Raw genomic sequence first — 19,940 nt, forward strand, 5'->3', positions numbered from 1 at the left:
GTCTAGTGGTGGGTGCTGTTGTCAACTGAAGGTCTAGCTGGGGCTTTCAACTGGTACACTCACATGGCCTGGGCTTTCTCACAATGTGGTGGCTGGATTCTAAGAATAAGGGTTCTGAGAGAGAGAGAGAAAGGAGACGGAGAGAGAAGGAGAGAGATCCAGGCACAAATCATATTTCCTTTTATTACATAGCCTTGGAAGATGCACAGTGTTACTTCTGCCACATTCTAGTGGTTGAGGAAATTACAAAGGTCCACCTATGCTCAAGGGGAGGGAACATAGACTCCACTACTCCTTGGAGGAAATTCAAGGTCACATTGTAAGAAGAGTATATAAGATGGGAGGTATATTGGCATTATCATCTTTGGAAAATACAATCTGCCACAGGAGAAAAACTTTAAAGAAATATCAAAGTACAAGAAAATTTTCCAGAACTGAAGGACGTGTGTTTCCAATTTGAAAGGGGCCATTAAGTGCCCAATCCAATGGATGAAAATAGAACCACACTAAGTCATCTCATTGAGAAATTTCAGAACACTGACATCAAAGAGACGATCCTACAAGCTTCTATTAGTTTTTTGACTGCCCTACATCTTTTCTTTTTGGAACCTTCCACTACCCCACTGGGGAGACTATCCATCATCACACAACTCTGCTTCCCCTACCTCAGGAGAGTACACTTGCCCCAGGTCAGTCAATGTACCTCATACTACTGAGCATGCTGGTTGGTTCAGGTATGGACACATTTTACAAGTAAAGCCAGGTCCGGCTCTTTTTCAGGGACTGATATAGCCACTGGTTATGAAAGGGCCTCTTCTGTGAATGTAAGCACCAGGGACAATGTAAGCCTGGAGCTGCCAGGGGCCTTCTTTGCAGCCAAGTGTGAGAGACCTGATTGAGAATGAAACCAACACTAATGGAAGTAGAGCCAAGAGATGGAAAGAGAAAGACAGAATTGAAACGATACTGTTTGAATGCCTGGAACTAGCTCTACCCTTGGCCATCTGAGGTGATGTAAGCCAACCAATCCCATTCTTTGCTTAAGCTCATTTGAGATAAGTTTCTGTCACTTAAAACCAAGAGTCCTGACTAATTCAATAATTCATTGCATCGGTATTTCAGAGGAGAAAAACCATATGAGATAGTAATCACCAGAATATGCTGTCAGTTTCCCAAGGGTAGATTCCAATAATAGCAAGCATTCCTAGGACACTCAAAAAATTCAAGTAACAACTATAAAAGCTTTTGCCCCCAGGATTTACTCAAATTTCAATGAGATCTTTTAAGGGAATAGAGAGAAATCCTATTAGTCTATCAAGTAATTTTTTATTTGAAATTCAACATTAGTGATGTGTGTGCAAAAAGTTAATCTTAAAAGGCAGTGTTATTTTCAGAAATGGCATATATCCTAAATGTGAGCTCTAAGATATATGGTACAGCTGAAGACATGACAAAAGGAGTTTGTAGTTCTGATCTGCTAAGTTTCACAAATCCTTTGGAATCTCTTAAATTTTCCAAATATTATTTTATAATCATTTTAATTTGCTATTCACAGTCTGTTATATGTATTATTCTCAGGGTATATTTTCAGAATTAAAAGAGAAAAATTTTTTCAAACACTGTTGGTAAACAATGAGCTTATGTGGGACTCAGATTAGTGTGAGGTTCTACTTTGGTATTTTCCTTTTGGAAATTGAATATATGCATTTTCCTTTCCAGAAGGGAGGAAGGAAAGAAAGAAGGAAGGAGGGGGGAAGGAAAAAGGGAGAGATGAAAAGGAAAGAATAGGTAGGACTTGAATTATTTGTTAATTAAAAGCATCATTTCAAATTTTCAGGTGCAAAAATACAAAGCAGAATATTTTCACATAATTAAAATTCTATCAAGCCAAGTTCCCAAATGGATGTGTTCTCAGCTTGGTATAAACAAGTAGTAACTCAGGGGTATGTATTTCACCACTATAGCACCTCAGAAGCAAAGTTTTCAAAATCAGTTAGCTTTACCTCTGCAGTTTAATGTCATACTGTCTCCAGAATGAAGAATCAAATAAACCGTGTATTACTAGACATATCTGAGGTCAGTTTAAATGGATTAACAGCCATCAAAACACTCAATCCAGATTTTTGGTTTTGTTGATGTATGTTATTCACCATGGAGGATATAGAGTCAACTAGGATTTTCAGAAGAGTTAAAAAACAAACAATATTCTAATCACCAGACCATGATTCTTTGAAATTAACTTTCAAAAAAGCTGAAATACACAAAATTATTGGCTTCTGTCACCATTTCTTAGATAAAAAAGAAAGATATTTTAAAGCACATTTTCTCTATATTTATATGAACTAGATAATCGTTTTGTCTCAGACACTGCTTAAGGATTTTATATATTTTATCTCATTTAATTGTCACAAAATACTATGTGGTGAATACTATTATTGCTTGCATTTTAGAATGGAGGAAACAGAGGCATAGAGTTATTAAGTAATTTACCAAAGGCCTGACAGTTAGTAAGTAGAGGAACCAGGATCTGAACCTCCAGCACTGTGGTCCCATCTTAACCACCTCTCTCTGGTGCCTACAACTCAGAACTGGTTTGAAAATGCCCCTTGGAAATAGCTGATCAGTCTGAAGAAAAAACCTTAGTTTGTCCTTTCTAACAAGAAAGTCACACTTAATATACAAGTTGGAAATACCAACCACCTAATAAAATAAAATCTCCTTCTCTTCAGTAAACATCTATCTATTCAGATCAAACCATTTTTAAGAATGTAAAATATAAGGAAAATTTCGTTGTTATAAATATCCAATTCATGGGAATAAGAAAACATCTGGGTCTAATTAATCATTATAAACTTTGTATTTTCATATTCAAAAAGCAATCACATTTACTAGGTCCACAATCAGCTAAGAGTGAATTATGGTAATTCATGCATATGAGCTTATCACAATACATAACAAAAAACAGCTTTCCCTGCCTTTATTTTTATTTTATCAAAGTAATGAATGTAAATAGTAACAAACCAAAGGGTACAGAAAACCCTAGAATGAAATATTGCAGACTCCCTCCCACCTCAACCTTCCCCACCCCTAAACCCACTTCTGAAAAGCAGTCCATTTTTATTGTTTCTCTTTTTAGCTCTCTGGAAGTATGGGTGATGTGCTTAGACATCTATTTCTTGATTTGTATCTGTTGACGCCCTGATAGCCCTGATTTGAAAGAAGCACTTAATTCACAAGAGCCCTTCGGCCCTCTCTCCTCTTCCTGGTTGTTGATCTTTATTATTTTTAGCTCTCTCTCTGGTTACCTTGGTAACTTTAAATACTGTACTTAAAGCTCTATTTCTAAGTTTATCAACTTTTGATAGCATCTCTTGGACAGAATGTGAATACAAGCAATACTGACAATATAGACGGTGGAATGTGGACAGGGCTGGCTTCCTGGGCATGCGGCTGTGCAATCACACGGAGCCTAGAAGCACTAAGCGCTTGGTTTAATGCTCTGCTGTCATTGTCTTGAACTCCTTAAGATATTAAAGAAAATCTTAAAAATGAAAAGGGATGCCTTGTTCAAGGTTGAGTGATCCATAATTCAATGTCATTCCAACTACAATTCCAACAGGTTATTTAAAGGAACTCAACGGATGCATGCTAAAATTTATATGCTCTAGAATATCCAAGGTTTGCCTTTGCTATATCAGATATCAAATGTTATTATAAAGCAACATTAATGTGATGTTAGTACAAGGATAAAGAACTGAAAAATGAAACAAGAGTGTGGAGAAACAGATCCATGAACGTCTAGAAATGACATATGCCAGGAGTGGTATTACAGAGATGGGATAGATTATTCAAAAAATGGTGCTGCGACTATATGCCATACTCAAAAATCAATTGGGGGTGGATTAAAATTTTAATACGAAAAAACAACATTTAAAAAAATTTAAAATAGTACAGGAGGATATCTTTATAAACTCAAAGTAAGAAAGTATTTCTTAAATAAGACATATAAAGCAATGACAATTAAAGAAAATATTGATAAATTTGACTCCATTAAAATTATTAACTTTTGTTCATCAAAAAAGAAAATAAGGCGCCAGTCCCGTGGCCTAGTGGTTAGGTTCAGCGCACCTCACTTCGGCGGCCCCGGGTTTGGTTCCCGAGCGTGGACCTACACCACTTGGCGGCGGCCATGCTGTTGCAGCAACCCACATACAACATAGAGGAAGACTGGCATGGATGTTAGCTCAGGGCAAATCTTCCTCAGGAAAAATAAAAGAAAGATAAGTGGTAAACGGGTAGAAGATATTTGCGACAAATATGCCTGACAAAATGTTAATATCTAGAATACATAAAGAACTCTTATAAGTCAATAAGAAAAGACAAACAACCAAAAAGAAAATTGGACAAAAGTCATGAACAGACATTTCACAGAGAAGAAAAATGAATGGCACATAACCATGTAAAAAGATCTTCAACTTCATTAATAACCAGAGAAATACAAATTATACCACAGTTAGATATCATTTAATATCCACTGAATTGTCAAAAATTAAGAAATCTGATAATATCAAATGTTTGTCAGGATGCAGATCACTGGGAACTGCTGATGGAAATACAAACAGGTATAAACACTTTGGAAAACAATTTGGCACTATAATGTAAAGTTTAACATTCACATACTCTGTGAAGTAGCAAATCCATTCCCAAAAATATAGATATGTGTATATGTATATACACATATATATATATATTCTTGCATATGTGCACCATGCTCATATCTATACAGGCCATAAAATCAAAAAATAAAAATGGAAAAATCAACAACAGGTGAATGTAGACAAATGGGGTACATTCAGGCAATGAAATATTATACAGTAGAGAAAATGAATTCACTATAACTACATGCAACAACATGAATGAATCTTATAAACACAATATTGAGTGAAAAAGAGCAAGTCAAAAGATTACTTCAGTATTTCATTTTTATAAAGCCCAAAAATAAGCAGAGGGGCCACGCCGTGGCGTAGCAGTTAGGTGCACGTGCTCCGCTGCTGGCGGCCCGGGTTCAGATCCCAGGGGGCACGTACCGATGCACCGTTTGTCAGGCCATGCTGTGGTGGCGTCCCACATAAAGTGGAGGAAGATGGGCACGGATGTTAGCCCAGGGCCAGTCTTCCTCAGCAAAAAGGGGAGGATTGGCTGGATGTTAGCTCAGGGCTGATCTTCCTCACACACACACACAAAAAAAGCAGAGATTTGTGTAAGCACAAACGCAAAATCCAGGATAATAGCTACCTCTGGGGGAAGGCTTGAAGATGGAAGAGGGAAGGAATGCACAGGAGGATGCACGACCTGGAGCCCTGGCTGAAACAGGCAAGTTATCTTGTTCTCCTCATTTCCTGGAAGATGAAATTTTTCTAGTTCTCTTTTCATTTAGAGTGCCCCAGCTTTTTGTGGGGGTCTCAGTTCAACTCTCCATGTTATGCAGTCCCGTGGGCTTATCTCCTGTCCTGCCACAGTCATTGTATTTGTTTTATTTTATTTTATTTATTTATTTTTTTAAGGACGATCAGCCCTGAGCTAACATCCGTGCCAATCCTCCTCTTTTTGCTGAGGAAGACCGGCTCTGAGCCAACATCTATTGCCAATCCTCCTCCTCCCCCCCGGCCAAAGCCCCAGTGGATAGTTGTATGTTGTAGTTGCACACCTTTCTAGTTGCTATATGTGAGACTCGGCCTCAGCATGGCCGGAGAAGCGGTGCGTCGGTGCGCGCCCAGGATCCGAACCCGGGCCACCAGTAGCAGAGCCCTCGCACTTAACAGCTAAGCCACGGGGCCGGCCCCGCAGTCATTGTATTTGAAACCCTTTGTTACTGAGGTTGGCAAGCATGATAGTGATAGCTCCAGCCCAGCTCCACCTTACCCCTCTGGCTTTCAGCTCCATTTAGTTTATTCCCTGGGAATTGACCTTACTTTCTTTTGAGCTCAGATATGCTTTTGAGAGGATGTTTGGGATAGTTTACCCAACATTCTCTGGTGGATTTTGTCATGGTACATCTTAAACCACTTTTCCAATCTCTCCTATGAAATTTATCTTTTCCAGTTTTCCACTTCTACTGCAGTCAATTTTGGTCATCATATACTAAAAAGAAATCAGTAATCCCTCTAGGTGTTCAGATCTGTTGCCAAACACGTGTATGTAATATTGACTTGTAATTCTATCACTATATGTTAATATGAGTTTGTTTCTTTTCTGCTTATTGAAATTTACCAATTTTTGTTTTTTCTACTTTTTTCCTTAATCTAGCAAACGGTTTACCTAATTTATAGGTATTTTCAAAGAACAAACTTTGGGATTTTTATCCTATCTACTACTGCTTTTTTTTCCTAATTTATTAATTTTAGCTTTTATTTTTCTTAGTTGCTTTTTCCTACTTTCTTCTGGTTTCTTTCATTGTTCTTTTTCTAATGTATTTTAGATAAGCCCTTAGTTTATTTTTCATGATTCTTTTTTTAAAATGAAGATATTTAAGGCCATGAATTTTCCTCTGAGAATATATATTTTGGTATGAATTACTCTCATTGCTTTCTAAATAGTTTCCCATTTTCTTTGATCCAGAGATTATTTAGAAATATCTTTTTTTTAGTATCTAAGAGTCATCTTTATATTATTTATTTAAAATTGTATTTAAATTGGATCAGTGGATATAATCCATAAAGGAATTACTTTTAAAATTGTTTTGGACCAACTCGTGATTGATAGTGTAAATGTTCCATTACTTCTCACCTTAACCCCACAAAATAGTATGCTTACCAAGCCACACATAGCTATTAACTCAAGTCTGTTTGTTATTTTATTCAAGTCTTCTGTGTATTAGACAGGAATTGTGTTCAGCTGCCAGAAAAAGAACCAATAAGGCAGTAGCCTAAACAAGATAGAGGTTTATTTTCTCTCACAAAAAAAAGGAAAGCCAATTTGGCAATAGATAGCCCAGGACTGACATGGCAGCTCTATGATGTTATTAATGCTCCGGGTTCCATTTATCTTTCTGCTTTGCAATTTTGAGGGCTAACTTCCATCCTCAAAGGTGCTTCATGACAAAAGATAGCTGTTGCAGTTTCAGCCATCATCACATCCAACATTCCAGGCAGAAGAAGGAGGAAAGGGAAGGGGCAAATACTTCTAGAAGATAACATAGGAAAAAAGCTTTGCCACTTTGGCATAAGCAAAGATTTTTTAGTAGGAGATACAAAGCATAATCTATAAAGAATAAATAAGTTGGACTTCAAAATTAAAAACTACTGCTCTTCAAAAGACATTAAAATAATGAAAAGACAAGCTACAGACTGGGAGAAAATATTTGCAAAACACATACCTAGCAAAGGACATGTATGCAGAATAATAAGAGAAACAAACAACCTATTTTAAAAATGGGCAAAAGACTTTTGGGTAGTTTACCAAGAAAGATATACAAATGGCTAATAAGCACAAGAACTCAATGTGACCACTCCTCAAGGAAGTACCAGTTGAAAGCCAAATGTGAGATCTCTACACACCTATTAGAATAGCTATTTTTTAAAACAACAATACCAAGTGCTGGCAAAAATTATGAGCAACATGCATTGCTAGTAGAAATGCAGAATATTACAGCCACTTTTGAAAATAGGTTGGCAATTTCTCATAAAGTTAGGTACACACTTACCATACGACTCAGCAATCCCACTCCTGGGTATTTACTGGAGAGATAAGAAAAACTTGTATTGACACAAATATCTCCATGCAAATGTTTATACCAGGTTTATTCATAATCTCCCAAAACAAGAAACAACCTAAATGACCTCCAAATAGCAAATGGATAAACAAACTGTGGTACATGTACATATGCACATAATATAATAGTACTCAGCAATACAAAGTAACGAACTACTAATACATGCAACAACATAGGTGAATTTCAAATGCATTTTGCTAAGTGCAAAAATTCAGACTCAAAAGGCTCACATATTGTATGATTCCATTAATATGACGTTCTGGAAAGGGTAAAACTGTAGAGAAAGAAAACAGATCAGAGTGGTTGCCAGGGGCTGGCTGTGAGAATGAGATGCTGTGGTTATACAACTGTGACCATTTGTTAAAACTCAAAGAACCATACACCAAAAAGAGTAAATTGTACTGTATGTAAATTACACTTCAATAATAAAAATCACTCAATTTTGCACTCTGTGGTTACTTCATGCTCAACACAGTGATAAAATGCAAAGTCCATTCCTTCCTAGTAATCTAGTGAATGCAATCCGTAAGATATTCAAGTATGGGATATAGTTTTGCCAGAACAGTAACAGGCCAACCACGGATTGAAATTCCTGCTGAAACTTGGGTGGGACCAGGGCCAGTAATGTATTCTTCAGAAATTGAAGTGCTTTAGATTAACCCTTTTCTACAGGCCAACAACACTAGCAGTTCTCATTTTGCATGTCCAGTCAGCACCTGCTTTTAGCAGCAATCTGGCATGGGGGCAGGGCTCAGTCAAGCTTGTCTCCTCAGAGTTCAGTTTTCTGAATAGTTTTATTTTTCTAATTCTACATCTTCCCTGTGCCTGTGCTCAGACTCTTCTCTTCCACCAGGTCTTGTCTGAATTCCTTTCCCTGTCTCACTCATGGCATCTTTCACCTTGGCTGGCTCTGACTGTGCATGCAGAAGTGCATGCCCATTGTGACCTGGTGGGGGTTGTGGGGGCGCGGTTCTCAGATGTCTTGCTGGATTGCCTCCTCGTCTCTCCTCTCCTGTGTGCCGGATGCCAGAACTACTACGAACTGTGAACACAATCGACTTCCGTCCTGTCCAGTACCATCCATTTTAACATCTCTCCTAGCTTTACAATATGCATTTCCCCAACTTTTATTAAAGGGACAGTCCAAATTCTCTATTTGCCAGCTCAGATACCTCAGCCTTAAGCCTAGATTTTAAAATATTCTAAGAGGAAGAAGACGAAAGAAAAGCAAGCAAACTATTCTTTCCCCGAGACTTGTAGCCTTAGAGAGGAAGTATTCAATAACAACTGTCTGGGTTTATTGACAACAACCACTCCCTTCCTCCCGATCTCAGTTGCATCCCATTCTAGCAAGATCATGTTTCTCCCTTAAACAAAATCACATCTGAAGTAAAATAAATAAAGTGATTAATTTTTAGAAGTTATACTTATTTTAATCCTTTAGGTACTTGGAGAGCATAGATTATTATGGAAATGCTAAAATTTAGAGATCAATTGCTCAGACCCATTAAAAGTCCATTGTCTGATCTACCTGCCCTAAACGCATGCACACACTCATTCATCTTTTAAGCAAAATGTCAGACAGAAATTGTTTTTGTGCCGTTAACCAATGGAAGTTTCATGTCAATGCGTATACTATTTTTTGGAGACTCACAGTCCATGTAGAAAATCATTTCTGAGTCCTTATCCTCTGACCATCACTTAAAAACAAAAGAATTCACTTACATAAATCACAGAGCTCAAAGATTCCAGCTGCCTTTAAAGGGGAAAGGTTTAGTACACATTTTAAGAGTTAACTTCTCACAAAAAATTTTTTTTACTTGAAGCCATTTCCTCTTTAACCACTTTTCCAGGGAAAGTTAATAAAAACAAAGTTTTTAAAACTTTATTGCTATTACTATTATCCCTTCCTACATTTACAACTTCAGGTATCTATTTAAATCCCCTGGTTTTGTAATCTCTGTATTTCACACCATTTCTACAAGGAGAGTTAGCTCTATGAAAGTTAAAGCTTTTTCATCTCTGCTGTCACCACTTCCCACTTCTAAAAGCCCCAGTTGCTATCAAATCCCTGCCTGAAAAGTTAGCAAGTGCTCATTAGTTGCAGTTGCAAGGTGGTCCTATGTTACCATCTGCAGTATCAGGACCTGGGGTATCCATTTGAGACATCTATTCAGGCCTCAGCCTGAAAATCAGGCTTCCCCTCCCTTCAGGGTTCCAACTGTCTTTCGCTGTTAAAAAATAGAAATAGGATGGGGCTGGCCTGGTGGTGTAGTGGTTAAGTCCACGTGCTCTGCTTCCACAGCCCAGGGTTTGCAGGTTCGGATGCCGGGCGTGGACCTATGCACTGCTTATCAAGCCATGCTGTGGCAGGTGTCCCACATATAAAGTAGAGGAAGATGGGCACGGATGTTAGCCCAGGGCCAATCTTCCTCAGCAAAAAGAGGAGGATTGGCAATGGATGGCTAGCTCAGGGCTAATCTTCCTCACACACACATAAAAAGAAATAGGAAATAAAATAGACTAAAACAAAAAAAACAGGGCAGAAACGTAAGACACTACCACGTTCCCAGAAAGGGAGAGAACTAGAAATATTTGGTAAACAGCACTGATGGCCATCACAGCATGGGAGCAGCTGCAGCATAATTTGCCATGGCTTTTCCCTTGCTTCTAAGTTCCAGTTGGGGGTGCAGTTGCCAGTGGCACTTTTTATGCAGGTAGGGTCCCCCTAGATCAGAGAAAGTAGCTGAATTGTTGCTACATCATTGCCCTTTTATTCTCAAACTCATATCACCTTCTGGACAATTTGAATAATTTGAGTGCTTTCCTTTAAGGCAATGCTTACAAACATGGAGCTTTCCTGGTTCTTGCCTGGAACTTGGCACCAGTCAGGGCAGGGAGCAGAGTCAGTGCCCTGGTGTCCCTGGGCGATACTTCATGCCTCGGCTTTCCAGTGTCCTGGAAAGCCCATATCCCCTCAGTGACTCTTTCCACCACCTCAGTTGAGAACTTGGTGACCTCCTTCAATCTATAGACCCTGGTCTTTCTTCTCTCATTTCTTTACTGTGGGCTCTCCTCCACCTGTTCCTTTTTCTCCTCCTAGTAACTCCTATCAATTTGCACATTAAATCTCCTATATCTGTCCTCCAAATGTCCTTTCCTCTCTCTCATGATTGCCATCTCTCTCTATTTTTTTTTTATGTTTTGAGTGGATGTTCCAGGCCACAAATTTGGATCCCAACAGTGATTGTTCACTCCTTCAATTCATCTTTTGTGTTGTTTCATTGGGAAATCCAAGTTGCATAGCTTCAGACTTCTCCAGTGCTGCTATTGAATCTCCTCAAATGCTCTTATTATTTTCTATTCAACTTGTCCTGTTTCCTCTAGCCGGTCATTTACCTGGATGTGTCCTGATGGATCTTCCTCTCTGGCTGCTGGGCCCCTGAGTTCATGGTTATCTTGTTGTTGCTGTTCCCTCTTTGAGGCTCAGTTCTGGATTTTAGAGAGCCCTAAGTTGAGGCAGTCCTCCAGGTGGAGGCAGGTGAAAAAGAGCCCGGCCCCACAGGTCAAGAATATGGAAGTACATAGATCGCCAGTCCTCTGCGAGCAGCCACTGAAGCGTCGTCTCCCTTTTGCTCTGACCACCAAGCTTTTCCCGGGAGGCACAATGTCCTCCCCCTTAGCCCAGGGCTCCTGGATGCTAGTCTCCAGGTGTTTCTGCAGCACATGGAGGAGAAGGTCCCATACTGGTTCTCTCCACCGGAGCTCCCACAGAGCCAAGGATTTACTTGCACCCAACAGCTGGAGGTCTCAGCATCTGTTTGCCTCAAGGGAGGTAGAGAGATGGGAGTTAGGGTCTATATTTTCAAGGTCTCCCTCTCCACTTCTAAGACTTTGTAACTCCATATTAGGGAATTTATTATTTCAACCTATAAATTGACCTTCAATTTTAAAACTCTGCCTGATTTTCCTCTACATTTATTGCAAACATTTTCAGAAACTCATTATGGTAAAGAAGTTTCTGGTCTTAAAAGGCTACAAGATCTGTAACATTTTTAGTGTTCTTCATACCTGTATGAAGGTAGCAGAAAGAAATATTTTCCATGACTTAGTTTGTCATGGAACAAATAGCCTGTGACAGCTATGTGTGGCCATGTAACATCATCTTGGCCAATGAGATGTAAGCAGAAGTCTACTGGATGGGCCTTCTGAGAAAGCTAGTATTTTAGCCCTTCAGGTTAAAGTTCATTTAACTTTGGTGGCTTATTGAGCCCAAATGAATCATCAAACCAAGGTCCATTGCAACTTATAAAAACTTCTCTGCCCTGGTATTAAGAACCCATTCCTTGATGTGGGAAGAACAAGCCAGTCACGTGTGGTGCTCCTCAGAGTGAGGCAATGTTCTGTGTGAGTTTGTGGCTAAGGATGGCAATGCAAGTAGAGGGCTAGGTCCACAATTCAGTTCTAAGGTCATTAATACAACACTTACCGTGTGCAGACATTGGTTAAGCTCTTTACATAGATTGTCTCATTTGATGCTCACAATGCCCCAATGAGGTGCATACTATTATTATTCCCACTTTACAGATAAGGAAACTGAAGCACAGAGAGATCAAATAACTTGTCCAAGAAGACTGGCTGAGGAAGAGACTTTTATCCCTAATTCAGAAAACTTTAGAAACCTATCTTTTGGTTGGTTCAATCTATGCAGCACTGGGACACTGCTACAGCCCCCACCTCCTTGAAAATTGCCCTTTTCTCATGCTACTGGTCACTGGCATTTTCAACTTACACAGAATCAACATTCCCTCCACATCTCAGGTAACATATGTGTATAACAAATGGCAATCAACAAAGCTCTAGTCTTTGGTATTCAATGTCAAGAATAATCGGTACTTTAGTTCTTTGAATAGGTGGCCAAACTTTCATTGTAGCCCAACTTCCTCCTGCTCTTCCTAGTGTTTACCTATTAGACTGATTTCTTGGTTTTGTACCTTAGATTCCATGTAGGTTAGGGGCTCCATCAGTTAGAAGTACATGTGGCTGTAGGTATAGAAAGCCACCTTAGGAAGGCTTAATCAAATAGAGGTTTATTTTTCTCACACAAGAAGTCTGGTGGTAGGTGGCTGCTGGCAATGGTTCACTGATGCCACTGTGATTCTCTTGGCTACCTTCTCATGGTTTCCCTAGATTTAGGCATCACGTTCACAATCAAGGCAGGCGTTAAATAGGCAGATGCAATATCAGCCAAATTTGTCCCCTTTTCTCAAAAAAGCAAAAGTTTTCACAGAAGCTTCCCAATAAACCTATGTTTGCATCTTATTTACAAAAAAATATTTCCAGTGGCCATTCTAGCTGCTGCAGGGTGGTGGGACACATGCATATTTAGGTTTTCCAGCCTCTAGAGTACAGGCAGGCAAGGGAGACTGAGGCTGGGAATGGAAGTGAAGTTAGCTAGCCAACCCAGTGTCTGCCACAGATTGCATGGTTATTTGTTTGCAATGGATAAAGAGAAAAATAATGTGATTATCTCATAATGAAGTAGATACTGAACTGACCCTGAAAGTTAATACTCCTACTTGTGCAAGCTTATGGGTGACGTTTGGGCTATGAATATGAGTCTTGACACTTAACCCCAAGATACAAGAGAAATTCCAACTCAAATGTCTAATATTGAGCTCTGACATGGAGAACCCTTTGAAGTTGTCACTCCCAGGCTTTCAACAAGAAAAATATTGAGCAAACAGTAAAGCAATGAATTTTCTTACACCCAGAGAACTGAGGTCATAGGGCAAACTATCAGCCCAAAATGTGGAGAGACAGGTGAATACAGAGAATGACAGCAGAGCTCAGATTACCTGAGGCAGAAGCTGCTGGAGCCAATTATTGGTAGAAACACCTAAATGGTGGTTTTGATGAATTACTTGACGCTGGGTGTGGACTAGGTTGAGAGTTGAAAACTCCTGGGGGACCAATCTTTGGTGGAGGCCTACACTTTCTTGGGTTTTGCCTCCAGGAACCCCACCAGGTTCTCACAGTGCAGATCAGAGAAAAATGCCTTCCTGTTTCCCCCAGAAGGAAGGGAAAAGCAACCCTTCTGAAATACACCCAGTGTTCTCCATAACAAAGGCCTGCCCTCCAAGGGAAATTACCTCACCAGAGTCCTTCCTGACCTGTTAAAGGGGCTATTCACCAGTGCTAGTTGCCTCTAACCTTCCTCTATCACCTTAAGGGGGTAAAAAAAAGCTAAGAAGTGTTTCTGAAGATCACAGCCCAGGGACTCAGGCCCACTAAAAATCTGGGATTTAGTTAATCATAAGATGATAGAATGCTTTCCCTCCCTAACACCTTGCCACCACACCAACAGGGCTCTAGTATAATGGTGGATCGGAACTAAGAGAGCTGAGACACAGACTATGTAAGAAGGAATTCTTAGGGAAACCCAAAGATCACAAAGGGGAAAAAAATAAGGATACTAGAGAAAACTAAAGCATCTGGCAACTACAGCTGCAGCAAACACTAAACACAGCTCAGCTCCTAGCCAGATTAGCATAAAACTTCAAACTAAAAGCCTAATTAACTCAGTTCCTATCACCCAATACATCATGCCAAAATTTCAAGAAAAAATTGCAAGTCATGCTAAAAAGCAAGAAAAAACATATTCTGAACAGCCAAAGCAAGCATAGAAATGAGACTTGAATATGACAGTGATTTTGGAATTATCAGATAGGGAATTTAACTATGATTAATATGTTAAAGATTCTAATGGAAAAAGCAGACAATATTCAAGAACAAATCAGTAGTCAAAATCAGATACCATACGCACAACTGGCTTCCAGCTTCCAATTGTTGCTATTGTCTCTAATCCTGTTTTTCCTGCCCTTGTACCTTAAAATTTTCAGCATTGTAGTTTTAGCGGAAATTTGAGGAGGAAAAATATTTGCATGAACATTAGCGGTAAAGGGACAAGTTGAAACAGGATGCAATAAGAAAAGCACAGCATCATTTTTCCAACATTACTGCTAAAGATGTATAAACTGAATCTAATATTGAAAAAATATAAGATAAAATCATATCCAGGGACATTTTATAAAATAACTATCCTATAATCTTGAAATATATGAAGGGCATGAAAATCAAGGTAAAATCAAGGAATTGTTTTAGATACATGGCAATTAACTGTAAAAATATTATTCTACACTGGATCCATTTGCTATAAATGGCTTTACCAGGATAATTGGGCAAACTTTACTAGAGTATCAGAATTAGAAGGTAGTATTTTATTGATCTTAATTTCCTGATTTTGATGATAGTATTGTCATTATGCAGGAGAATGTCCTTGTGTGTAGGAAATATGCACTGAAGTATTTGGAACCAATGGGCATCAAGTCAGCGACTTGCTTCCTAATAGTTCAGGGAAAAAAAACAATCTCTGTATTGTGCTTAAAATTATTCTATAAATTTGATATTGTTTAATAACAGAAATAATAAAAAATGTATATGTATAAAAAAAGAACAAATCAGTAGTGTAAGCAGAGAGATGAAATCTCTAAGAAAGAATCAAAAAGATATGATAGAAATTAATAAAACCACACTGTAACAGAAACAAAGACTGCCTTAGATAGGCTCATCAGTATACTGGACACAGCTGAGGAAATAATCAGTGAGCTGGAAGATATGTCAATGGAAACTTCCCAAACAGATATGCAAAAAGAAAAAAATAATAAAAAAAGAAAAAAATGAAAGAGAATATCCAAGAACTGTGGAACAATCACAAAAAGTGTAACAGGTGCATAACGGGAATACCAGAAGAAGACAGACATAAAGGAGCGAAGAAATATTTGAAGTATTAAAGGCCGAGAATTTTCCAAAATTAATGACAGACACCAAACCACAGCTCCAGAAACCTCAGAGGACATCAAGCATGTTACATACCAAACAATCCACACCTAGGCATATCATGTTCAACATGAAGAAAACTAAACACAAAGAGAAAACTTGGAAGTAGCCAGGGGTTGGTGGGGGAGAGTTACCCGTAGAAGAATAAGGATAAGAATTACCTCAGACTTCTCATCAGAAACCATGCAAGCAAGAAGAGAGTGGAGTAAAATATTTAAAGTGTTGAAAGGGAGGGAAAAAAAAAAACTAGAATTCTGTATCCAGTGAAATTATCCTTCAAAAGTGAAGAGGAAATAAAGACGTTCTCAGCCAAAGATTGAGAGACTTTGTAACTAGTAGATCTACCTTGCAAGAAATGTTAAAATTCTTCAGAGAGAAGGAAAATTACACAAGTCAGAAACTCAAATCTATATCAAGAAAGGAAGAGATTTTGAGAAGGAATAAAGGAAGGTAAAATAAACTCTTATTTTTCTTAATCTTCATTGATCTAATAGATATAACTGTCTTTTCAAACCAATAATAGCAACAATGTATTGGTGATTATAGTTTAGTCATGCATCACTTAATGACGGGGATACATTCTGAGAAATGCATTGTTAGGTGATTTTGTCATGTGAACGTCATAGAGTGTACTTACACAAACCTAGATGTTATAGCCTACTATACACCTAGGCTCTATGGTACTAATCTTATGGGACCACCATCACATAAGCAGTCTGTCATTGACCAAAACATCGTTATGTGGCACATGACTGTATATGGATAAACGAAATTAAATGACAGGAGGGACATGAGAGAAGAATTGAGAATACTCTATAATGAAGTACCTGTACTACTCATGAAATGGTATGGTGTTATTTGAAAGTAAACTTAAATTAGCTGTAAATATATCTTTCAAATTCTAGGGAAACCACTAAAATTTTTTTTAAAGAAGAATAATTGATGTCATAAGAGAGGAAAGAACATAGAATCATAAAATGCTCAATGAAAAAACAAAAGGCAGAAAAAAGAGAGGAAGATAAAAAAAGAGACAAAGAACAAGTGCAACGAATGGAAAACAGTTACAAACATGGTATATTAATCCAACTATATCAATAATCACTTTAAACGTGAATGGTCTAAATACATGAATTAAAAGATGGAGACTCTCAAAATGGATTAAAAAAGAAGATGCAGCTATATGTTGTCTACAAGAAACCCACTTTAAATATAAAGATGCAGCTAGACTAAAAGCAAAGGGATGGAGAGAGATATACTATGCTAACACTGATCAAAAGAAAGCTGGAGTAGCTACATTAATTTCAGATAAGGCAGACTTCAGAGCAAAGAACATTATCAGGGATAAAGAGGGGCATTACACAATGATAAAGAGGCCGATTCTCCAAGAAGACATAAAAATCCTTAATGTATATTCAGCCAACATACATGAGGCAAAAGCTGATAGAAGTACAGGAGAAATAGACAAATCCATTGTTATGTTTGGAGACGTCAACATCCCTCTGTCAGTAATTAGTAGATTGAGCAGGCAAAAAATCAGTACTGATATAGTTGAACTGAACAGCTCCATCAATCAACTTGATCCAATTAACATCTATAGACTACTTCATCTAACAACAGCAGGATAGACATTCTTCTCAAGTTCACATGGAACATTCACCATGACAGACCACACTCTCATCCATAAAACATACCTTAACAAATTTGAAAGACTAGAAATTATACAATGTCTGCTCTCAAACCACAATGGGATTAAAGTAGAAACCAATAACAGAAAGATAACTGGAAAAATCTCCAAATATTTGGAAATTAAATAATGCACTTCTAAATAACACGTGGGTCAAAGGAGAAGTTTCAAGAGAAATTTAAAAATATTTTGAACTAAATGAAAAAAATTACAACTTATCAAAATTTATGGGATGCAGCAAAAGCAGTGGTTACAAGGAGATTTATATACCAGCAATGAACAATTGGAATTTGAAATTGAAAACAATACCATTTATATCAGCACCAAAAAATGAGATACTTAGTCATAAATCTCACAAAATGTGTACAGTATCTATATGAGGAACACTACAAGACCTTGATGAAAGAAATCAAAGAAAATCTAAATGGAGAGATATTCCATGTTCATGGATAGGAAGAGTCAATATTGTTAAGATGTCAGTTCTTCCCAAATTGATCTATAGATTCAATGCAATCTCAATCAAAATCCCAGCAATTTCTTTTGTGGATATTGACAAACTAATTATAAAGTTTATATGGAAAGGCAAAAGACTCAGAATAGCCAACACAAAAGTGAAGAAGAAGAACAAAGTCAGAGGACTGACACTACCTGGCTTTGACCTACTTTAAAGCTACAGTAATCAAGATAGTGTGGTACTGATGAAAGAATAGACAAATACATCAATGAACAAAATAAAGAGACCAAAATTAGACCATACAAATACAACCAACTGTTCATTTCCAAACGAGCAAAGGCAATTCAATGTAGAAACAATAGTCTTTTCAAAAAATGGTGCTGAAATGATTGGACATCCATATGCAAAAAAAAAATGAATCTAGACACAAACCTATACCTTTTACAAAAATTAACTCGAAATGGATCAAAGACCTAAATGTAAAATGTAGAACTATAAACTTCTAGAGGATAATATAGGAGAAAATCTAGGTGAACTTAGGTTTGGTGATGACTTTTTGGATATAATGCCAAAAGCACAATCCATGAAAGAAAAATTTCATAAGTTGTACTTTTTTTTTCAATTAAAAACCTCTGCCCTGTGAAAGACACTGTTACATGAAGGAAAAGACAAGCCACAGACTGGGAGAAAATATTTGCAAAACATAATCTGATAAAGGGCTGGTATCCAAAATATAGAAAGAACTATTAAAACTCATCAATAAGAAAACACCCCAATTAAAAAATGGGCAAAAGATCTGAGCAGAGACCTTATCAAAGAAGATATACAGATGGCAAATAAGCATATAAAAAGATGCTCAATGCCATAAGTCAGTAGGGAATTGCAAATTAAAACAACACTGAGATTCCACTACACACCTGTTAGACTGGTCAAAATTCAAAACACTGATAACACCAAACGCATGTGAGGATGTGGAGTAACAGGAACACTCATTCATTGCTGGTGGGAACGCAAAACGGTACAGCCACTTTGGAAGACAGTTGCAGCTTCTTACAAAGCCAAATATAGTCACTATATGACCCAGCAATCTCACTCCTAGGTATTTACCCAAATGAGTTGAACGCTTATGTCCACACAAACCTGCAAACGAATATTTACAGCAGCTTTATTTATAATCGACAAAAACTGGAAGCAACCAAAATGTCCTTCAGTAGGTGAATGGATAAATAAATTGTGGTACATCCACACAATATAACAGAATAGACAACAGAATATTATTCAGCGCTAAAAATAAATGAGCTATCAAGCCATGAAAAGACATGGAGGAACCTTAAATGCATATTGCTAAGTGAAAGAAGTCAATCTGAAAAGGCTACATACTGTATAACTCCAACTATATGACACTCTGGAAAAGGAAAATCTATGGAGACAGTAAAAACATCAGTAGTTACCAAGGGTTAGGAGGTTGAGCTGATGAATAAAGAGGTGGAGCACAGGGGATTTTTAGAGTGGTGGAACTATTCTACATGATACTCTAATGGTGGATGCATGATATTACGCATTTGTCAAAATGCATACACAAAGAGTGAACCTTAATGTGAACTATGAACTTTAGTTAATAATAAGGTATCAATATTGGCTCATCAACGAAAGCAAATATACCCCAGTAATGTAAGATGTTAATAATAGAGGAAACTGGGAGGGAGGTATCAGGGAACTGATATGGGAACTCGCTACTATCTGCTCAATTTTCCTGTAAATCTAAAACTATCCTAAAACATAAAGACTATTAATTTTTTTTTGTAATATCTACTTCAAAGGGGAAGTCAAAGTGAGGTGAAATTGTCAGAGAAAGTGTCATGAAAGAAGTGAGGTTTTAGCTGGGTCCTAGAGGGTACACAGGATTTCTAGAATTGGAAAGGACAAAGGGCATTTCAGCTGGGATTGAGGCAGGAAAAAGACTTAAAGGGCTCAAATTGCAAAGGAGCAGGAAGCAACACAGAATAAATCGATGCAAAGACAAGAGGCAGCAATTTAATGGAAGCGAAGGGCCAAGGCAAGGCTAGAAGTGCTGAAGCATCATTCCAATATCAGGTAAATATAGGCCATGGGAGCAGACTTGACCCAAGCTG

Source organism: Diceros bicornis, chromosome X (assembly GCF_020826845.1).
Source record: "Diceros bicornis minor isolate mBicDic1 chromosome X, mDicBic1.mat.cur, whole genome shotgun sequence".
In the NCBI taxonomy this organism is placed as follows: domain Eukaryota; kingdom Metazoa; phylum Chordata; class Mammalia; order Perissodactyla; family Rhinocerotidae; genus Diceros; species Diceros bicornis.